General features: G+C 33.3%; 1 protein-coding gene across 2 annotated transcripts in view; it reads left to right on the plus strand.

Moving 5' to 3' along the window:
* Positions 1-7728: 7728 nt before the first annotated feature.
* The window catches only part of Ndae1 (Na[+]-driven anion exchanger 1), a 37761-nt gene continuing 32938 nt past the window's right edge, over positions 7729-12551 (plus strand). The window contains exons 1-2 of one of the 2 annotated variants that reach the window (XM_089177153.1): positions 7729-8259; positions 9564-9752. The gene's annotated coding sequence lies outside the window, so the exon portion shown is untranslated. The remainder of the gene's footprint in view (positions 8260-9563; positions 9753-12551) is intronic. The other variant, XM_089177152.1, reaches the window with a different exon arrangement.

Here is a 12551-nt window from a genome sequence, read left to right on the forward strand (position 1 = left end):
TACACGGGGCGTCACTTCCGGTAATAGTGTTGTTGTTGTTGTCTCTTTTCTCTCATACTTGACGGATAGGATAGTTCGTTCAAATCGTTCAGACCGCATTCTTCTTCCTTGTAACAACAACGATTACTACCACTACTACAATTTCTACTACTCGATCAATCTGGAATTCGTAGTGTAGATTTCATTCTAATTGTACGACGCGTGCCATTTTCTTCTTCTTCTTCTTTCATTTTCTTCTTTCATCTTCTTTCATCTTTTACGATTTTACAGATAGATTTTCAAGAAAAGGAATATTTCTTTTAAAAAGTATACAAAACTATGCACCATCTGGTTTAGGGTTTTGACCACCCGCAAAAGAAGTACAACAACATCACTTACTCAAACCGTGGAAAATTATAAATACCTGAGGTACGTGGAATTGAAAGAACAAATAGGTGTAACTCCGGTACCGATTATGTTCAACGGTCCCCACCTTCTTCCTCTTCTTCCTTTTCTCTCTTTCTCTTTCTTTCTTTTGCGGTCTTTTCGACCACCCGCGAAAGGATGGGAATAGCAAACCTTCTTCTTCTTCTTCTTCTTCTTCATCTACATCATCTTCATCTTGCTCGTTTCCTCGTTTCGAGTGAACGTTAGTCCAACGAAACGGGCATATAAATTCTCTTCTACCTTTTTGACAAAAGAACTTTGCCAGGATGAATACACCTGTCGATCGAGTTATTCTTCAAACCGTGACTGTGTCGAAAACATTATAAATCGCCTTAAATTTTCTTTCTCACTCACTCACACACACTCTCTCTCTCTCTCTCTCTTAGTTACTTTACTTACTTGACTTCCGATTCGCACGAGAATCGTAACTTTTTCGAGCTTGTTTGTTCGGGTAAAATCAAGTCGAATCGTAGTAGTAGAAGAAGAAGAAGAAGAAGGGACTTGGTTCTTGTGGTTCGATGAGATGAGCGTCCAGCCGTCTAGCAATCCGGGCCGAATCGATTAACCGTCGTGCCAGGTAAAACGTGCATCGTTCTTTCATTCGAAAGGATAATTAGCCATCCTTTTCTCCTGATTTTTGGTTGAGAAGTTAACCTTTTCGTTCTATCTCTTTTTTTAAACGTTAATCGTTCGTTCGTTCATTCTCCTCGTGTGGTTTTCCACTTCCTCGGAGATAAGCGTAAATAATCGTTAATGATCACGAGGTACAGAAGAGAGTCGTTTGCTTTAGCCACCGTTCCAATGAAATTTCTTTCCTATTGCAAATGATTCCACGATTCTCACGAACAAATTAAAGAGAAATAAAATAATGATAAATAATGAATGAAATAAAGAAAACAAGATTTAAGGTGTAGCAATGTATATGACAGAATAACCCGAAAACAACTTTATAAAGAAATATTTAGACATTGAATAGCCCAGGTAAAAACCTGGGTGGAGAAGTGTGTCTGTCTGTCTGTGTGTGTCTGTGTGTGTGTGTGTGTAGGGAGAATGTTGAAGATGTGTTCAAAGAAAAATTTGGGGAGAGAGGAGGGGGGGTGGGTTTAAGAATAATAAAAATAGATTCTAAACTGCGTGTATCCGGGGTCTAGTTGACGAGTGCATCTATTGGGATAAGAAGATAAATCCTACTACTACTTATATCTTCTTCTTCTTCTTCTTATTCTTTTTCATTCTTTTATCTTCTTTCTCTTTTTCTCTCGTTCATCTATGGTCAGATGGCTATGACAAATTCAAAGTTAGGGGGATAGAAAGAAGACGTTTATTCGATGGAAAATCACCAAGGATAACCAATTTGGAATGTACGTTTTTCCTTTTCATCTGTCCCTGGTTCAATAATACCTTTTTTTGGCGATCTTCTTCTTCTTCTTCTTCTTTTTTATTTGCTTCTCCTATTTCTTCGTTTTTTTTTTTTTTTTTTGTTCATTTTTAACGATTTATGCCACCGAGAGTAACTGAGTGTGGTCCTACGACACACAGATAATAAATAGTCCTATGGCGGATAGACGTTGATGAGGGACGATAACGATCAACGCCTTCTTGCGTTAGCTACTCGAACGAACGAAAGATATAGCAAAGGAATATGGTGGAAAGAGGTGGAGGAGGAGAAGGAGGAGTAGGAGTAGGAGTAGGAGGTGGAAAAGAAGAACGAGAGTAGAAGAGACTCTCGTATCCCTTAGGGGAGGACTCACACGGCATTCCAGGTGCGCTGTAAGCAATTTGTGAGCCGAACGATAGTGACAAATACACGATATTGCCATAACGTATCGTCTGGGGGCATTGCTATCGGTTCGAATTAATAGTCAACGTCGCTGACTAATAGCCACATTAATTAACGATCCGCGGCTCCAGATTAGCCTAATCCGGCTTAATTTAGTGATCCTACCCGTTGCAAGATCCTTCCTCTATCCGCCTACCTGTCTCTTCTTCTTCTTCTTCTACATTAAAGAATGAAAAAGGGAAAGAGAAAGAGAAAGAGAATCGTTATTTCCACATGGCTAATGTCGCCTGACCCTCTTCTTTCCACTTCTTCTTTTCACTTCTTCTTCCATCTTCATACACTACACAAATCGACGTGACGCATACCTAAAAAGATAGACTTAATATAAAACTTGAAAATGGTAGCGATCTTCTCACCTTAATGCGACCCGACGTTACCTATCCCTCTACCTAAAGGATGAACAAATTCGCATGGAAATTCAATAAATAAAGGAAATTCCTATAACACGTTTCGTGCAATGTGTACCATCGATGGATATATACCTAAACGTATTTATTTAATAAATCAAAACAACTTTACAGGTTATGATTGAATAGTCCAATGAAAAGGATTTGTCACGGTACGTGTTATATTATTTATTTTTATTCAATAATAAGAATAATATATAATGAGATAAAGAAAATAATGTTAGAGACCGTAGGCGTCGTATATACCAAAATGGCGATGCAGATGGATTGTAATGGGTGGGAGAAAGAGAAAGAGAGAGAGAGAGAGAGAGAGAGACTAGACTTAACCTCTTTTTATCTCTTTCTCTCTGACACGATTGGTCTGTTTGCCATCGCGAAGAGCGTCCGAGCGCGTTACAACTCAAACCTTTTAGCCGTTGTTTGTTCGCCGCTTTGTATTCTATTTGTACAAGCGCTTAAACAACTCCGGTTGGCATAAGCTCCGTTCGAGACCACTCGAACGCGTCGCGCGAACCCTCGAGAAGCCTGGAGCCTGGAGAACCCAAACCTGGAGAAGTAGGAGGATACGGAAGAAAATTTCGAAAGGATGCCTCAGGAACGTGAGAGGGTGAACGACAGGGAGGGGGAAAGAAGAAGATGAAGAAGAAGAAGAAGAAGAAGAAGAAGACGCACATTGACTCGCGGGGCCCCGTGGCAAAACGCGCGTCCGTCTTCCATTATCGTCTAATTGGATGAAGATGCAGTTCCCTTTGTCCCTTCCTTTGGAGAGATGAGTCCAAGAACTATACCGAGAAAGCATCCGCGCGTCGCGTTTAATTGTTTTGGCCCCGAGATAATTGGGGAGGCAGTGTTCTACCTCGGTGATGATGATTGCCCGTTACGATGACTTAAGCTTTCGGTGAGTTTAAGTGCCCCATTGTTGCACGACATCCGTGGACGAGAACCCGTTGGGGTTCCTTACTAAGGGCGAGAGAGAGAGAGAGAGAGATAGGCGCCCGTTTAAATAAAACTTTAACCCTCTCAGGATTTTCTTTTTGTTCTTACAATTCTCGATACCACCACCTAGTCGATTTTTCTCACGCCACCTTCCTTCATCCTTCCCCCCAAACCTCTTCCTTCTTCTTGTCGTCATCCGTGGTCGCTGTTAATAGAATGTACGCGTCCGTCTTTGTAAATTCATCGTCGGCCAAAGCCAAGAAGACTCCTCGCGTTCGTTCGACGTAGAGGACGAGGAGGAGGAGGAGGATGAGGAAAGAAGAAGAGAGGGGAATCGCGTTTGCGTGAGAATCTCCTGAGGCAGATCGGGAGGCCACCGATCTCTCTCTCGGATCGGTTCTCTTAGGCCCTCCTCGAGTTATGGTCAGCCATCGAAACGAATTAAGTTCTCGAGCTGTTGTGACAGAATTTCATAATCACTCGTATCCCTTCTACTCCCCACTTCTTCCACAACGATTCAACGATGGATTCGGAACCGACAAACCAACCTGTGGGAGCGTGAGATCGATTCGAACGATTCGACGCATGCTGCTGACTTTTAACATTAGACTCGCGTTATACATTTATAAAGTAGCCCTAAAAAGTGGGAGCTCTCAAGTTGTTATTCTATAGAATTGAACGTAACTAAACTCTCTGGTAAGTGAGCGTTAGAAAAAGGTAAAAGAAAATGATAAAAAGAAAAAAAAGAAAAAAAAAAACCAGATCTCTCCGCACGATCGTCGGATCATCGATCATCGATCGCATCGTCCGTTTGAAATGTTTTTTTTTTTTTTTAATAACTGTACACGCGATCAACTGAATATCCTTTTCTCATCGATTACATTTTGTTATTCTTTTTATAAAGCAAAGAAACGAGTCATTGATCCTATTTGATTTGTTATTAGACAAGATTTTGGACAAGTGCATGTGTCGGATTTAACGTAAAACGCCCTGGCGTTAGTTTAACGTATGATGTTTCCAAGGGTGAGGGGTAAGAAAGAAAGGAGAACGGTGAGGAAGAGGGAGGTAGAGGAGGAAGAGGAGGAGGAGGAGGAAGAAGAAGAGAAGATTTATTATCCTCCTGAGAAGAGGGCCCTTACGTCTCTATCGTTTGGTTTCCAACGCTTGGACGACGAACGGGGATAGAGCTACGAAATAAACACGTCGTATACAAATGTAAATCGTGCTTTGGTTTTTACGACGGCAAGGTAACATCCTCGCGCGACCATAATTTTTGACGTTACAACGTTCGCGATTAGCGCGCCTCCTACTAATGGTAGCTTACGCCGTTAAAAAGGTTGATGACCACAGTAATAGTTTTTTATTACCACGTTCGAGTAACACAGGGTGGGGTGGGAATAGATTGTAGGCAAGACAACAACACTCACGACGCGAAATCTCTTCGATTTGCCTAAGCAAATAGGGTAGGGTTATAAACGCATGCGTGCGCATAAGAGTGCGTGCCTCGGCCCTTTTTGAGCCGACATTAGCGTGTCCCTATCAAAGATACTCGTACCTTCTCAAGTCATTTAATCCTACTATTACTACTACTACTACTACTATTAGCGTTAAATGCTCAACTATTTCTATTTCTTTTATCAAATTTTTACAACTCGGACTATACTTATCTCGTAAATCCTTAAAAAGAATCATATAACACTACGACGGCGTGATGTTGGAACACCGAAACGAAACGAAGAAGGTTCACCACCTACTCCTTCACCTCTTCTAAATTCTAGTAAATATTTGTCAACGCATCGTTGCCGGAAAAACCATTTGCGGTTCTTCTCCTTGTCATACGTGTCGCCCTTTTGGAGTTTCAAGTGGACACAAGAGTGGACTGTAAATAATCGACATAACCTCTTTGGTCATGGAAATATGAAAGGGGGAGGATGATTTTTCACAAAATTTCATGATACAACATAACCTCTTAGTAGATCTAACATATAAATAATCTCACTCGTATTTATGTGAACCAACGATGAACGTAAAAATGTATCCCCTCTTTTTTCTCTCTCTCTCTCTTTCTCTCTTTTTATCAGCAATGACACGTTGTCGTAGATTTTTTTTTTTCTTTTTTTTTTTTACCGGAACGAATTATTGACACGCGATAAGAATGGAATTTGATTTGAACTATTTATTAGCAGGTTTTAACGAGTACCATAACAGGTGTTGAGTGTTCGAGAACTGATAGGATGAAGATATATACACATGAACGATATATATATATATATATACATAGAAGTACCTGCTGTAATATATTATACGAGAGAAAGAGAGAGAGAGAGAGAGAGAGAGAGAGAGAGAGAGAGAGGATACTTTAATATTTGCTTGAAGAAAAAAGAAAAAGAAAAGAAAAGAAAAGAGTAAGAGGTGCGCCCGGTTTGTTCCTGTTGGAACGCAAACAGGTCGACCAAGTCGTCTGGAGTGGAGGATCGTCCTTCGCCACCTTAAGCTTTCTCGTTTCATTATCTTCGTTCTTGAAAGAAGAAAGAGAGAAAAAAGGAAAGAGAGAGAGAGAGTCTCTCAAACAATAGAGAATTGTCGAAAAGAAAAGAAAATAATAGGTGAGAGAAAGAGAAAGACAGAGAGTGAGAAGAGATTTCTCTTCTTATCTGATTTTTCCACATGATCCACTTCGGTGTTATTTTTTCATCAACATTGACAGCTTTACTCATATATATTTAGTTTCTATTATATGGGATTGCTAGTTCTAACAAAAAAAGAAAAAAAGGGGGATCATTTTGGTCCCTCTGAACTCCTTCTCCTCCTCTGAACTCCTCCTCCTCCTCAACTCGAAAAAATAAAAGTCTCGACATTTTCGTTAAATGTTATTTTAACTTTTAGACCCATTGGAACTTTAGAACAAGAGGGAACCTTTATTTAAGAATCTTTGCTATATATATATATATGTTCGTTTATCTACGAATAGTGATCTTTATCAAAAGATAGCATAATTGACACCTAGCAGGTGACTCGGTTAACTTCTTGACAAAAGATTCTTAACTTTTAAGGCTTTTAAAACTAACCTAAACCATTTCTACGATATAACCTTTTTTTTTTCTTTTTTGTTCTATCACCTATAATTATCATTCCTTAGAGGTATTCATTTTTTTCTTGTTCCTAATTAAATGATTGGATAATTTAATTAATTATATATATATTTGCTTTTTTTTTTGTTTTTTTTTTTTCTTTCTAAAAGGTTAAATTATAATTTGAAGAAGCCTAGTGCTGATATCTGATGACAAGAAAATTCATTTTTATAAGTTTGTTAGATTACCGATCATCGGTAATATAAAATTCTTTATAGAAATCTACATTATCGATGATAAATAATACAAATATTATCCTTATCCGAAACAAATAATAAATTTGTATCGATCATACAATTACGATTTACTTTAGATCATAATACAAATTCTTCTGAGTACAATCGAACTTTGTGTTATATTAAAAATTTCCTTCCTTGGTAAACCATTAATCAAACTTTCATTATAATTCGAATAGGTAACAAAAAAAAAAACAAAAAAATAAACAAACACAAAAAGAATCAAATCCATAAACGTTCAAATAATTATTCCCATTTATCATTTATTTTCTAACAAAAAAGTATGCAAAACAAAACAAGCGTATGCAAACAAACAAACAAAAAATACAAAACTCCGTTGAATATGAAGTAAAAAAAACAAAAAAAACAAACAAAAAACAAACAAACTATGAAAGAAGACAGAAAGAGGATAGTCCAACCCCTTAAAATAGGGGACGCTTTTAGGGATCATTTTTTGTTTTGTTTGTTTAGATAAACATCAAGAATAACAATGAAGATAGAAAAATACAGAATACGCACAGAAAATAGGTGAACTGAAGTTAGTTTGAAGAGAAAAAAATGGGATACGTCCTCGGGAATTTGGCGAGATGGGTTGGTGGTTGGTTGGAAGTGGTGGTGGTGGTGGTGGTAGCCAATGTGAACCCCTACCCTCCCACGTGGATCAATACAACCAACGGGACGAGCTGCCTCCTGGTGCTACCTAACGGGATGATTAAAACAAATCGTAGGAAGAAGCTTGTTGGTCTGGCTCGTGTTTTACGAACAGTCGTCTCGCGTCGCGTATACGCGTCGCACGTTGCGAAATAAGACCCCAAAAATCCAAAACCCGAGGGAGAGAATCCTCCCAAAAACAAAAAAAAACAAAAGAAAAAAATCAACGCGCTTACCTGCGCTCTTTCTCTTTCTTTCTTTCTTTCTCTCTCTCTCTCTCTCTCTCTCTCTCTTTTTCTTTCTTTCTTTCTTTCTCTGTCCTTTTAATATTTTCTTAGTTCAATCCTATTTAATATAATTGTTTAATAATTTATTTAAAATACAATTTCTACATTGTCTTCTTTTCCTTATTACACACACACATAATCATCATTTTTGTATTACACATACATTGGTGTCAAGATTCAATCGTTCGGGGTTTATAAATTTGACATCTAACTTTTAGTTTTCGTTTAATTTATTATTCTTTTTTTTTTTTGGTTGGTACGCGATTAATTACGAGGATTAATTATACTTCGATGGGTTATGAGCGTCGTCCAATCGTCGCTGGAACGACGCTTACAAATTTTCCCGTGCGTCCAATGTTTATTATTAACACTAATAATAATAATAATAATAATAATAATAATAATAATAATAATAATAATAATAATAATAATATACAATACAATAAATATATTTCAGTAAATGATTAAAAGAGAAAAGATATTATCTAACATTTATTATAATTGAAAATGATTTGTTAAAAAAAAATCAAAAAATCAGTGCAAATTGTTAGTTAAACTTAAAGGGAGAAAAGTAAAAAAAAAATCCTCGGAGTAGAGGGAGGGTTTAGAAAACAACGCCCTTTGGAAATACGAGAATTCTAGATCAATCAATCTAAGCGCCACAACCATTTTTCTTCTAACTCACCCCTTGAACCCTCAGATATTTTGTTCTTTTCTTTCCCCCTAATTCGTGTAATAAAATCACATAAAAATTATTATGTTCGATGACAAAAAATGATCGAGTTGTTGTTGTTGTTGTTGTTGTTGGAACCGAATTAATCGACAAAGGTTTATCGTTGTTTAACCAAATTTCTCAATATGCATCGATGTAATAATAATAATAAGAAAAAAAAAACAAAGAAGGTTCAATTACATAATACAAATATTATAGTGTATTAAAATTATTGGAATAAAATTAAATGAAAATAATAATCTAAAATGATTTATCTTCGAAGAGAAAAAGGGACAATGGGATGAGTTGAAGGTAGGTAAGGTGGGAGGAGTTTGGAAAGGTCGAAGGGTGCGCGAACGCGTGTCACCGAACTCGAATGAGAATACTAGAAAGAATTGAAAACATCTTTTGACAATATACAGTTTTAATAATTTTTCGTCAAGGGGTGGCCATTGATGTGTTTTTCGAATGTGAAATAAAATAGGAAAGATAAAATAAAGTAAAAAAAAAAAAATAAAAAATGGGAGGAAAGAAGAGATAGAAAAAGAAGAAGAAGAAGAAGAGGAGGAGAAGGTGGAGAGGGACGGACAGGGGTGTAAAAGTTCAAGGCAACACGTTAAACGGTTATTCTCTGTCGTTTGTTCCAAAGGGCGAGGTCTCTTTTATCATTTTTTTATTATTATTATTATTATTATTATTATTATAATATTGTATTTATTCGAAAGAAGAGAAACAAAGTTCTCGTAATTGAAAATTAATTTGATGGAATATATATATATATATATATATATTATGATTTTGTAGATTTATTTGAGTAATGAAAAAAAACAAAAAGTGTGTTACGTTTTGTCTAAAAGTTATGATGGAATATTAAAGAAAAAAAGTAAACATTGAGAATCTGACACAATATGAAATTTTAATTCGTGATTTATCATAGTAGTTAACGGCTGCTAACTGACGTTTCCACGGCAACGCGTAGTAGTTCGGCAACGGCACACGATGATGAAACGAAACTCGAGAGTTTGATAGAAAGCGACAGTATCTGGAAGAGGATCATCGAGTTGTGAACGTGGCCCAAGTGTTTGTGCAGTCTCAGTCATTCCTAGTACAAGGAATCCTAGATAGGGTAAGTTTTTCAAATATATCTTACATATTTTTAGATTTTTCTTTTTTCTTTTTGAAACCCCTTCTACATTTGTTAAGAAAAAAAAGTAATCTTCGTAAGTTTCGTAAATTGAAAATTAAATCTAACGGTGGTGGTATTTAATTTTTTCAAATTAAATTCCAAGCAATTGGCACACGTTCAATGTTAAAATTCTAGTTAGGGTAAGTTTTTCAAATATATCTTGCATGTTTTTAGTTTTTTTTTTTTCTTTTTGAAACCCCTTTCTACATTTGTTAAGAAAAAAAGTAATCTTTCGAAGTAAATTTCGTAAATTGAAAATTAAATCTAAGGGTGGTGGTATTTAATTTTTTAATTAAATTCTAATCAGTTACTAATAAATAATATATCTTATATATATATTTTTAGTTTTTTTTTTTTATTTAAAACCCCCCTATACATTTTTGTTAAGAAAAAGTAATCTTCGTACATTACAAAAATTGAAAATTAAATCTAACGGTGGTGGTATTTAATTTTTGAAAATTAAATTCCAAGCAATTGGCACGCGTTCAATGTTAAAATTCTAAATAAGGGGGTAAGTTTTTCAAATATATCTTATATACATATTTCTATTTTTTATTTAAAACCCTCTAAATTTGCTATAAAAAAAAAATAACACCTTCGTATGTTTCATAAATTGAAAATTAAATCTTAGGGTGGTGGTATTTAATTTTTAAAATTTAAATTCCAATCAATTGGCACACGTTCAATGTTAAAATCTTAGAAGGGGATGGTTTTTCAATAAATAATATATCTTATATATATTTTTAGTATTTTTAAAACCCCTTTACATTTTTGTTAAGAAAAAATAATCTTCGTACGTTTCAAAACTTCAAAATTAATTTTTAAAATTTAAATTCCAAGCAATTGGCACACGTTCAATGTTAAAATCTTAGAAGGGGATGGTTTTTCAATAAATAATATATCTTATATATATATTTTTAGTATTTTTAAAACCCTCTTACATTTTTGCTAAGAAAAAGTAACCTTCGTACGTTTCATAAATTGAAAATTAAATCTAAGTGTGGTGGTAGTTAATTTTTGAATTAAATTCTAATCAATTGGCACACGTTCATTGTTCAAATTCTAGATAGGGGGTAAATTTTTTCAAATATATCTTATAAATATATTTTTATTATTTTTTTAAACCCTCCTACATTTTTCCTAACAAAAAAAACTAATCTCACATTTCATACAAAAATTCCAAATTAAATCTAAAAGAGGGGTAAAAGGTAATGAATTTTTTTCAATAAAATTCCAATCAATCGGCACACGTGTCCAATGTTAATGATAAACAAAAATTACGAGTCTACTCATTGTTTTGTTTAAATAAATTACCATTGATCAAGATTGAATCAAACAATGGAAAAAAAAAAAAAAAGAAAAAGAAGAAGAAGAAGAAGAAAAAAAAAAGCAAAAGCAAATAGGAAAAATGATGTGTATTGCGTTGAATTAATTCCATTGAAAAAGTGACAATTAAATAGAACGATTAGAAACGTCTGTAAGATAACATGGTCAAGATAATCTTAGAAGTTATAAAAAGGGGTGGAAGAAGAAGGATTTGACCTTGACGATTAACGAGAGACACGGGCAGACAGCGCGTCCGTTTTCTCGATGGTCGAACAAAACCAACTATACCATTAGTATGAGTTGTGTGTGAGTGTATATGATTGAACATAGTATGTGGGTGTATTGTACATGTTATATCATAGTATAGTATCATCAAGTAGTATAAACGAACTAGAACAAGAGAAATAGAACAAGAAAGTAAGTAAGTAAGAAAGAAAGAAAGAAAGAAAGAAAGAAAGAAAGAAAGTTTGGGGGCCATTAATTCTAACAATCGATCATTCTATTTTAATCGAAGATCAACATAGCAAGCAAAGATTTTTAGTATTTTTAATCAAATCAAATGTCCGAGTGAGAAGATTGATAACCCAATGGCAAAGGTGAACGTCATGGATAATTGCGTAAATTTAAAGATACGAATTAATAATCGTATATAAAATTATATTTCAATACATTTTTTTGTTTTGTTTTGTTTTGCTCAACTTATTTAACATCTTATCAATTGATTAAGAAATATATTATTATATTATTATTTATTATATTATATTATATTTGATTTATTTTTATATTATTTTATATTTATATATTATATTATTTAATTTTTTATTATATTTTGTTATTATTTATTAATATATTTGTTAGTATATATTTATATATATAGTATATATTAACAAGTTGTTTAATATATATATAATAATATTATTATTTTTTTTTAAATATTATTTACTTATATATAATTTAATTATTTATATATATTATTTAATTTTATATATATAATAATATATTATATAATATATTACCAATATATTTTAATATATTATTATATTAATTTTTATTATATATATATATATATATATTTTCATATTATTTATATTTTATTATATTATTTATTATATTATATTATTTATATTTATATTATATTATTTATATATTTAAATTTTATTATAAATTTATATATTATAATTTAATATTTTTAATATTGTTTAATTATATATAATTTAATATAATATTATAATTAAAATATAAATAATAATAATAATAATAATATAGTAATATATAATTTATAATAATATAATATATAATTTATAATAATATAATATATAATAATAATAAATATAATATATTAACAAATTGATTAATATATAATATTATTATTATTATTATTTTAATATTGTTTAGTTATATAATAAAAGTTTC

This window comes from Polistes dominula, unplaced genomic scaffold (genome assembly GCF_049000335.1).
Source record: "Polistes dominula isolate Pdom_NZ unplaced genomic scaffold, Pdom_raw_medaka contig_20, whole genome shotgun sequence".
Classification (NCBI taxonomy): domain Eukaryota; kingdom Metazoa; phylum Arthropoda; class Insecta; order Hymenoptera; family Vespidae; genus Polistes; species Polistes dominula.